Source organism: Rhamphochromis sp. 'chilingali' (genome assembly GCF_963969265.1).
Source record: "Rhamphochromis sp. 'chilingali' genome assembly, chromosome: 1".
NCBI classification, from domain to species: domain Eukaryota; kingdom Metazoa; phylum Chordata; class Actinopteri; order Cichliformes; family Cichlidae; genus Rhamphochromis; species Rhamphochromis sp. 'chilingali'.
In genome coordinates, this window is record NC_137929.1 from 1195314 (window position 1) to 1206424 (window position 11111).

An 11111-nucleotide genomic window follows, 5' to 3' on the forward strand; every position below is an offset into this window, starting at 1 on the left:
TCATGCATAGTGAAAATAAAATACAAAGATGGGGTCACATAATTCAACAAATTATTAACTCACTAAATCAAAATCTTCTATAAAGGAAATAAAAGAAGCAGCCTTTTTCTTCTTAACTAAAGTCAAAGATTTAACCAACAGGTTTAAGTCGTTTTTCCAGTAAGCTAGTGTTGGTTTAGTCTTAAAAAAACGACATTTATGTATAAAATGCTTGCACAAGATTAATAACACATTAACACCATAATTAGCTTTCTTTTCTTTCAAAAACACTCCAAACATTATCATATTTAGGGTAAATGGGGTAATTTGAATCCCCTTGGAATAAAGCCAGGTATGAAAATCCAACCAAAATATTTGTATAAAATTGCACAAAAAGAATAGATGATCCAAATCCTCCTCTTCTGTTTCACAAAATGCACAATTACCTGTTTCTATTTTGAATCTATCACTAAGGAGTCTATTTGTCGGGTAAATTTTATTCAAGATTTTAAATTGGACTTCTTTCCCTTTAGGAGGGATAGGGAAGGTGATATAATCAGTTCTTATTTTTTCAATTTCTTTCCTTTGGAAATCTTTTAATATGTAATTACGTCTAAGTAAATTTGGAGAATAAAGACTCCTTAATGAAGATCTAAGAAACTTATTGTTGTATTTAACATCACAAAATCGAATACCATCTATATATAATTGCCTTAACTTGGGGGAGATGTCAGAATATATTATATCATTTACAACTATGTTTTTAAGTGACAATGGAATGGATTTTATAACCCGATTAAATTTACTTTTAGAACATTGGATATTAAACTTCTGGCAAAAATCTTGATGTCCTAGAACATGTCCTTCCTCATCTACAAAATGGGCAATTGCCCAAACACCTTTTGATAACCAATCTTGAATAAAAATAGATTTTCTGTTTATCAGCATATATCTATTGTTCCAAATTGGGCTATTATGTGGAGTGAAATTATGTTTAAATAACATTTTCCAATAAAGAAGGACCTGTTTATGGAATTCAGAGAGTTTAGCAGGTAGCTTAGTAATTTCAAAGTCACACTTTAATCAATCAATCAATCAATCTTTATTTATAAAGCACTTTTCATACAGAGAAAATGTAGCACAAAGTGCTTTACATAGTTAAAAGCAGCCCACCCCACCCTCCAACTCACTCCCCACACTCTCAATACACATATATCCCCCCACCCACACACACATACACACACGCGCACACTTAAAGAGTAAAAATTGGGCTGGGCTCGCATGAGCCAAGTGAGGAAACACTATAACAGGGAGCCGTCTGCACCGGGAGCCGGTCACAGACCGCAGCCTCCAGGCTGGGCACACAGCAGGAGGGAGGCAAAGGAGCCCCCCAGCCAGGCTGAGAGGACCCGAGAGACCCAGCAGCCACGGTCAATAACGGCCCCGGTGCAGAGAGCGCCCTCCGAGGAAACACTGGAGATATGACGCAATACAATATATATAGGGTAAAATGATAAAATAAATAAGAACAGGATACAATATAAATATAAATAGAATAAGAAGATTAAAAAATGAATAAGAATAAAATCAAACAAATATTAGGTAAATCCTAAATTAATAATAGAATAACAGGATAGAATAAATAAGCATAAAATAAATAAACGCTAAGTAAAAGCTAAATTAAAAAGGTGGGTCTTGAGCCTGTTCTTAAAAACATGTACGTTCTCTGCGGCCCTGAGCTCCTCCGGCAGGCTGTTCCACAGACGAGGACCATACCACTGAAACGCTGCCTCTCCGTGAGTATGTGTCCTGACTTTAGGGACAATCAAAAGGCCAGTACCAGAGGACCTCAGGGTCCGCGAGGGTTCGTATGGTAAAAGCAGATCTGAGAGATAAGAAGGCCCAAGACCATTAAGACATTTAAAAACCAGTAAAAGAACTTTAAAATCGATCCTGAAACACACGGGGAGCCAGTGCAGCGATTCTAAAACCGGTGTAATGTGGGCCCGCCCTCTGGTCTTCGTCAGCACACGAGCTGCCGAGTTTTGCAAGAGTTGTAAAGTTGAAATATTCTTCTTAGGAAGACCAGAGAGCAGGGCATTACAGTAATCAATGCGACTGGTAATGAAAGCATGCATCAGCATCTCCGTGTTGGCCCGAGAGAGAATAGGGCGGACTCTGGCTATATTTTTTAGATGATAAAATCCAATTTTGGTTACATGTTTAATATGTGGGATAAAACCAAGCTCAGAGTCAAAAATAACACCCAGGTTTTTCACTTGTAGCGAAGGACATAGTGAAAATGCCTCTAATTTAGACAAGAGTTTCTCTCTCTGAGCCTCAGGACCGACAATCAAAACTTCAGTTTTGTCCTGGTTAAGCTGTAAAAAGTTTTCTGCCATCCAAGATCTTATATCCAAGATACAGTTAAAGAGGGCATCCATTTGTCTGGTGTCATCAGGAGACACGGAGATGTACAGCTGCGTGTCATCAGCGTAACTGTGGAAGTTCACTCCATGCCTCCTGATGACACCGCCGAGAGGGAGCATATACAAATTAAAAAGTACAGGGCCTAGAACCGACCCTTGAGGCACACCACATGTCATTTTATGGATCTTAGAGGAGCATGTATCCATACTCACCATAAAAGTTCTGTCAGAGAGATAGGAAGTGAACCAGCTGTGTACAGCACCAGAGAGGCCCACCATGTGTTTCAGTCTGTTTAAAAGAATAGCGTGGTCTACTGTATCAAAGGCTGCGCTTAGATCCAGTAGCACCAGGACTGAGAGCTTTTGGGAGTCCCAGTTACATCTAAGATCATTTAAAACCTTTAGGAGAGCCGTCTCTGTGCTGTGGTTCACCCTAAATCCAGACTGGAATATCTCCAGGATCTGTCTATCATTGAGAAAATCAGTAATCTGAGTAAAAACAAGTTTTTCTAAGACTTTACTTAAAAATGGTAAGTTGGATACAGGTCTGTAGTTATTAAAATCATTACAATCCAAATTGCTCTTCTTCAGAAGGGGCCTCACCACCGCCGTTTTAAAGGCAGCAGGGAAGACACCCAACTGAAGAGAGCAATTCATCATGCACAAAAGCTCAGCCTCAAAAAATCCATAAAGTGTTTTAAGGAGTGAAGAAGGAATTGGATCTAAAAGACATGTGGTGGGTCTCACTGTGGAGAAAACCTTCTGAAAGTTCTCAGCATTAACCAGGACAAAGCTGTCCAGTGTCTCCTCAGGTACAATCGAGCCCTCAGATGTATTTAAAATCATATCACGATTAGATAAAATATCAGATCTGATGGCGCTGATCTTTCCCCTGAAGTGGTCTGCAAACTGCTCACAGAGCGAGTCTGTGGGGGTTCTTTGGGAGCTTTTAAAATCAGGGTTAAATAAATGATCTATGGTGGAAAAGAGGACCTTGGGATTATTTTTGTTAATACTGATTATTTTGGCGAAGTATGAATTTCTTGACTTCCTTAATGTATTATTGTACACTTTAAGTTGCTCGCAAAATATTTGATGGTTGATAGTATTTTTATTTTTCCTCCACCTCCTTTCTGCTGCCCTGCAATTTCTTTTGAGTTTTTTGACTTCTTCGTTTCTCCAGGGTGATGCATGTTTTACGTTAATCTTTTTGGTGGTGAGTGGAGCAACGGAGTCAAGGCTTTTCTTCAGTTTGCTGTTGAAATAACTAAAAATCAAATCGCAGGATGCAGGTAAAATCACAGGGGGGCATTCGTCTAAAACCCTGGTAAAATTTGCAGCCACTTCAGAGGTTAGATAGCGCCTCCTCACAGTTCGCACCGAGGTCTCCCGCTGAATAAAACCGGTGATGTTAAAAAACACACAGTAGTGGTCAGAGACAGCCAAGTCAACAACAGAGGACACGCTGGTGGACAGCCCATGGGTGATGACCAGGTCCAGAGTGTGTCCTCTGTTGTGAGTCGGCTGCGTGACGTGCTGGGTAAAATCCAAACAGTGAAGAATGTTTAAGAATTCTTTTGTTGCAGGGTCAGAAGGATTATCTATGTGCAGGTTAAAATCACCGGTTAAAATTATCATGTTATATTTTGAATGTATGTTTGTTAAAAATTCTGAGAATTCCTTGATAAAAGCAGCGCTGTCTTTAGGTGGTCTATAAATTGTGACAGATAAAACTGGAGGGCTGCTGAAAACAATAGCATGGAATTCAAAAGTGGTAAAATGATCAAATAAAATTTGTTTGGTGGTGAGTGTGTTGTTGGCTAAAGATGCAGTCCCACCACCTCTCTTACCACTTCTAATAGAAAAAGAGAAATTAAAATTTGGTGGGGAGGCCTCAGTGAGAACAACTGGTGCATCCGAACCCAGCCATGTTTCAGTTAAAAATAAACAGTCAAGTTTATTATCTAAAATTAAATCATTAATAATAAAAGACTTGTTCGACAGAGAGCGTACATTTAAAAGTGCCATACTGATTGAGACTGGTGGATTTTTGACAATAGAGTTGGATGGATGTTGATATTTTTGAAGAGGCCGGAGGTTATTAATATTTTTGGAGTTACTGGATTTATGATAATTCTGTTGCTCTCTGTTTGTGATTATGACGGGTATTGTGTTGACTGTGGGAGAGAGAGGTCCTAGTCCAGAGTTTTGTGTATTACTGTTAAAAGTGGAACAAATATAGGAGCTGGGACCAGGGGAACATCAGTCAGTGGCAGACGGATCAGCAGGTAATGTCAGTTTGGGGTAGTGACAGGGCGATGTGCGGCAGTGCTGTACGCCAAATGCCAAATTGGCGGACAGCAAACGGCGTCCCCAGGCGTTGAGGTGGAGCCCGTCTGCCCCAAAAAGATGCCTCCTCTCCCAGAAGGCATCAAAGTTGTTAATAAAACTCACGCCGTGGGAGACACAGGCGGAGGAAAGCCAGGTGTTAAGGCTGAGCAGCCGGCTGAAACGGCCTATCCCTCTGCCACAGGTGGGGGTGGGCCCAGAGATAAAAGCACTCACCTGCAGCTGACCAAGGAGGCTGAAGAGTTCGAGGAAGTCCAACTTCAGCAGCTCAGATTGCTGTTTGGGGATGTCATTGGTGCCGATGTGGATGATGAGCCGGTTAACCTGTGGGTGGGATGCCAGAATGTTGGGAATTCTGTCCACTATGTCAACAACAGTGGCTCCCGGGAACGACAGCGTGAGCGCCCCCCTCATCCGCACGTTCCTGACGATGGAATCCCCGAGGACCAGCGTGGAGAGAGGAGGTGCCACCGGGGGCTGTTGGCCATCTGAGATGCCCGCGCCGCGACGCCGGGGGTGTTCAGATGGAGATGCGCCAGCCGGACTGCGTGAGTGACTCCCAGGTAGCCGCGCCGTGGGTCCTCTTCTCCGAGGAGCCGGGGTAAAGCACAGCTCTCCGCGGTGAGTTTGCACCACAGCGTCGGGTTGCCCGCCGCGGCTCCGGGGGCGTAGTGGTGGAGATGGCGCAGACCTCTGCGACACAGCGGGATGGCGAGGGCTAGCAGTCAGAGGAGGAAAGTCCACAGGATCCAGGACATTGAATTTATTCTCCAATACTACCTCACCAGAGGGGTGAGGGTGCGAGAGACGGATCCTCCTGCCCTCTCTGCAGCCACCACGCGTCTCAACCATGGTCCATGGCGCTGGTTGGAGTGGAGTGGAGCTGACCAGAGCCTTGGGTCTGGCCCCTAGCTGAAACCAGGAGTTCTCGTCCTTGGCAGAAGCAGCAGCGACGCAAGTTGAGAGCCTGTGTTGACTGTTGGCGGGATCTTGGGACACAGCAGCTGGATGGTGCACTGTGTCGGCTAGCTCAGCGCTAGTAGCGGTGGTTTGAGCTTTGCCAAGGAGGATCGTGTCAACTTCGCATTCAGCCCCCTGGATTTGGTATAGCGTGGATATCCTTTGTTCCAGCTCGATCACTTTTTGGCTCAGGTTGATGCAGCTTTCACAGCTGGATGTTGAGGTAAGTGGTGCCATTCCGGAATCTCGTACCGGCGACAGCGTCAAAAACAAAAACAGACACTGCCACTTTAGCTTACGTTAGCTAAACTCCTTTGCTAGCTTGTTCCCAGTACTGAGGTTTGTGATGGTCTTCCAATTCTCCGTAAAATCTCCAGTTAAAACACAGCCTTAACGAATCTTAGTGGCAGCAGGCTTGGCGGAGAAGCCGACAGGAATGATCACCTGAAGCAGGTTGAACCGGTCTGAGAAAGGTAGGTAGGAGAAAGTCGATACCCCCCAGTGTGTTGAAGACCTTATTTGGTATAAAAAACCAAATGGAGTGTGGATTATTTAGGAAGGATTTTAACCATTTAAGTTTCAAAACACCATTCATTACATCAAAATCAATTGCGTTTCCACCGCCTTCAATGTATGGTTTAACCAAATCATCTTTAGATATATAATGGCACTTATTCCTCCAAATAAAATTAAAATTCAAGCCATTAATTGTCTTAATAACTTTATTCGATATTGATAAAGAGTAAGCTGGATATATAAATCTAGATAAACTATCCATTTTGGTTAATAATATTCTTCCAAAAATTGTGATGTCTCTCTGTAACCATTTATTTAAGATTGTCTTACATTTGTCAACATTATCTAAAATATTTACTTTTTCTAAGACTTTGTGATCTTTTGAAATTGTGATGCCCAAATATTTTACCTCCTTCTTCACCTTTATATCGTACAGTAATTGTGAATTACACTCTTTTAATGCCAATAATTCACATTTATTTAAATTTAACTTTAAGCCTGAAGCTTTTGAGAATGTAGTGATTATTTGTTTTACCAGGGGGATCTGATGTTCATTTTTTAAGAAAAGAGTAGTGTCATCTGCAAGTTGACTAATTATTAAAAGATTATCCATAATCTCAATTCCAACAACGCTGCTGTTTTTAATTAGAATTGCGAGCATCTCCACAACCATTATGAACAACAACGGAGAGCTTCCACACCCTTGCCTAATTCCTCTTTTAACGCTAAACCTTTTACCAGTGCCATAGCCTAATGACACAGAGCTATTTATATCATTATACAGTATAGCTACACTGAACAAAAATATAAACGCAACACTTTTGTTACTGCTCCCATTCCCCATGGGTTGGACGTAGAGACCTAAAATTCATTCCAGATACACAATATAACCATCCCTCCCAAACAGTGGTCACAAATCAGTCCAAATGTGTGGTAGTGGGCACATCTGCTATATTAAGATAATCCATCCCACCTCACAGGTGTGCCACATCAGGATGCTGATCTGACATCATGAGTAGTGCACAGGTGTACCTCAGACTGCCCACAACAAAAGCCCACCCTGGAATGTGCAGTTTTTTGCGCTATTGGGGGTCTGGGGACCCAGAACCGGTCAGTATCTGGTGTGACCACCATTTGCCTCATGCAGTGCAACACATCGTCGCATGGAGTCTATCAGATTGTCAATTGTGGCCTGTGGAATGTTGGTCCACTCCACTTCAATGGCTGTGCGAGGTTGTTGGATATTCGTGGGAACTGGTACACGCTGTCCTATACGCCGGTCAAGCACATCCCGAACATGCTCAATGGGTGACATGTCCGGTGAGTATGCTGGCCATGCAAGAACTGGGACATTCTCAGCTGCCATCTGCCCTGAACAATGTGAACCATGATTCATCTGTGAAGCGCACACCTCTCCAACGTGCCAGACGCCATCGAATGTGAGCATTTGCCCACACAAGTCTGTTACGGCGACGAGCTGGAGTCAGGTCAAGACCCCGATGAGGACGACGGGCATGCAGTTGAGCGTCCCTGAGACGGTTTCTGACAGTTTGTGCAGAAATTGTTTGGTTGTGCAAACCAATTGTTCCAGCAGCTGTCTGGGTGGCTGGTCTCAGACGATCTTGGAGGTGAACCTGCTGGATGTGGAGGTCCTGGGCTGGTGTGGTTACACGAGGTCTGCGGTTGTGAGGCTGGTTGGATGTGCTGCCATATTCTCTGAAACGCCTGTGGAGACGGCTTATGGTTGAGAAATGAACATTCAATGCACGGGCGACAGATCTGGTTGACATTCCTGCTGTCAGCATGCCAGTTGCACGCTCCCTCATTGCTTGTGGCATCTGTGGCATTTTGCTGTGAGACAAAACTGCACATTCCAGGGTGGCCTTTTGTTGTGGGCAGTCTGAGGTACACCTGTGCACTACTCATGATGTCAGATCAGCATCCTGATGTGGCACACCTGTGAGGTGGGATGGATTATCTCAATATAGCAGATGTGCCCACTACCACACATTTGGACTGATTTGTGACCACTGTTTGGGAGGGATGGTTATATTGTGTATCTGGAATGAATTTTAGGTCTCTACGTCCATCCCATGGGGAATGGGAGCAAAAACAAAAGTGTTGCGTTTATATTTTTGTTCAGTGTATTATCTTCCTAAATTTATCCCCAAATCCAAATCGAGTTAGTGTTTCTAAAATAAAAGGATGTTCTACTGAATCGAAAGCTTTATAAAAGTCCAAGAAAAGAATAAAACTGTCATCACTAATTAGATCATTGTAGTCCAGTAAGTCTAAAACCAATCTGATATTATTATGAATGTTCCTGTCTTTCAAAAACCCTGATTGTGTCTCACTAATTATACTTGAAACCCCTTGTTTGAGCCTTGTTGCAACTGAGCTAGAGAAAATTTTATAATCTGTATTTAATAAAGTTATGGGCCTTAAGTTATCCAATTGTCGTTTATCTTTGTTTGGTTTAGGAATTAATGTAATTAATCCTTGTTTCATGCTAGACATCAATTCTCCCTTTTCAATACTGGCCAGTATAGCTTTGAATAAAATTTCCCGTAAGTCTTCCCAAAAAAATTGGAAGAAATTAACTGTAAGCCCATCTGGACCAGGGGATTTATTAAGTGCCATTTTCTTAACAGATGCATCTAACTCTTCAATTCTGAAGTCAGATTCACATAATTCCTTAAATGATTCATCAATTTTAGGGATCAGATTATCTATTTGATCAAAAAAGACATCACAATCTGCTTGGGAGAACTGTGAGGAGTATAAATTGGAATAGAATGTATAAGTTTCATTCTCCAAAATTTTAGGGTCGTCACATTCAATGCCATCAATTAACAGAGAAGATATAAAATTTCTTTTCTGTCTGCTCTTTTCTAAATTAAAAAAATATGAAGAATTTCTTTCCCCCTCCTCAATCCACTTGGCCCGTGAACGCACAAAAGCTCCTTCTGCTTTATTTAGGTAGAGCTGATCTAATTTAGTTTGCAACTCCATAAGTTTACTCCTTTCTTGGGTATTTAGATCATCTTTACTACAGCAATAAGTAATTTCTTGGAATAATTTACATTCATATTCTCTTTGCTTTTGACTTATGGTTTTACTGAATTGAATACTAAATTCTCTAATTTTGAATTTAATGAATTCCCATTTACTGGTATAGCCTACAATTAGATGATCAGCCATAATATCTTTTATAATTTTTCTGACTATGTCGCAGTAGTCTTCATTTTGTAAAAGTTTGGCATTGAACTTCCAATAAGTTCTTTTATTTGATTGTCTAATTTCCGATTCTAAGCACAGTTCAATAAAGCAATGATCAGATAGAGGTGCATTTGACATCACAACTTTTACAGTGTGCCTAAGAATGATGTCACTTCCTAGCCAATAGTCTATTGTAGATTTACAAGCTCCATTTGGTTTAAACCAAGAAAAGCTCTTAAATCCTGGATTTCTTACTCTCCAAATATCTGTCAAGTTGTTATTTATCAAAAAATCTATAATTAGGTTATTTTTTTGTGGTCTACCTGTCCTTGAGGGCCATCTATCAGTCCATTCATCAGGAGTCATGTTCCAATCACCACCCATTAAAATGTATTCTGTAGGGTATCGATCTTTAAGTTCAAAAATATTTGAAGTTATATCTTCTAACATAATTTTATTCTGACTTTCATTATTATATCCATAAACGTTGACTAAAATGAAAAACAAACTTTCAACTCTCATTACAGCAATCAACCAATGACCATTCAAGTCAGTCCGTTGTAGTACAAGATCCCCAGGAAAGTTATTGAATAAAATTGCTACACCCCCCGACCTCGTTGAGCCATGGCTAAACAGGATTTTGCTACCCCATTGGTTTGACCAAAAAGATACATCACTATCAGATGAATGAGTCTCTTGTAGAAAAATACAGTTTGATTTTTTACTTTTGCAGTACAAAAATAAGGCTTTTCTTTTAACAGATTCTCTTAAACCCCTAACATTTAAAGAACCAAAACAAATGTTAACATTCAACATGAACTATAGACAGAATATCACTCACCACGTGAGAAAAAGAAGGAAAAAAAGTACTAAATGCTGAGCTCCTTAGACCGCTAACAAGTTTCCACTATTTCAGTTTTTGTCATTTTTAGTTCTCCTGTCTTTCCTCAACTTTGCGTCCATCAATGAAGGCATGTGGACCACGAAAGTAGGCTCGTTTACCCACACGTCTTGCTTCCTCCACCAGAGGCCATAGGCGCTGTCGATCTTGTATGTCCTCCTGCGGCAACATCTCTGCGAAACTGATGCCTTCTTGCTTGCAGGTTGAAGAGTCTTTGGTGCACCTCCACAACTCTTCTTTAATTCGCCTCTGTGTGAATAGAATAATGATGTTTCTGTTTCTGCCATAAACTCGTTTCCCTAAACGGTGGACAATATCAACGGCCTCTTCTAAGTTCAAGTCAGGGGCAATCTTCTGAAGCATTTGCAAAACCTTCACTCTAATGTTTTCATCTTTGTCTTCCTTCATCCCTTTCAGTTTTAGGCACCACCTCATTCGGTAGCGCTCCTGTTCTCTCACTCTTCTTTTCAAGTCTTCATTGTCTTTAAGCAGCTGTTCATTCGCATTTGCCAGTTTAACAACTTTCAGTTTGCAATCAACTATCTCTGCAGCATTAAACTCTACAGCCTTAGCCAAGCTGGCAACCATAGCTGCACTTTGTCTGTTTTGTTCCTTGATATCCTCCAGTTGTGCTTCAAATTTTTTGTCAAGTCCCATAATGGCTTCAAAAATAGTTTTATTGGAGATATCGTCTTCCTTCTCTGAAGATTTTGTTCTTTTCTCCTCTGGCGGTTGTTTTGAAGGAGTTGGCGGCGCCG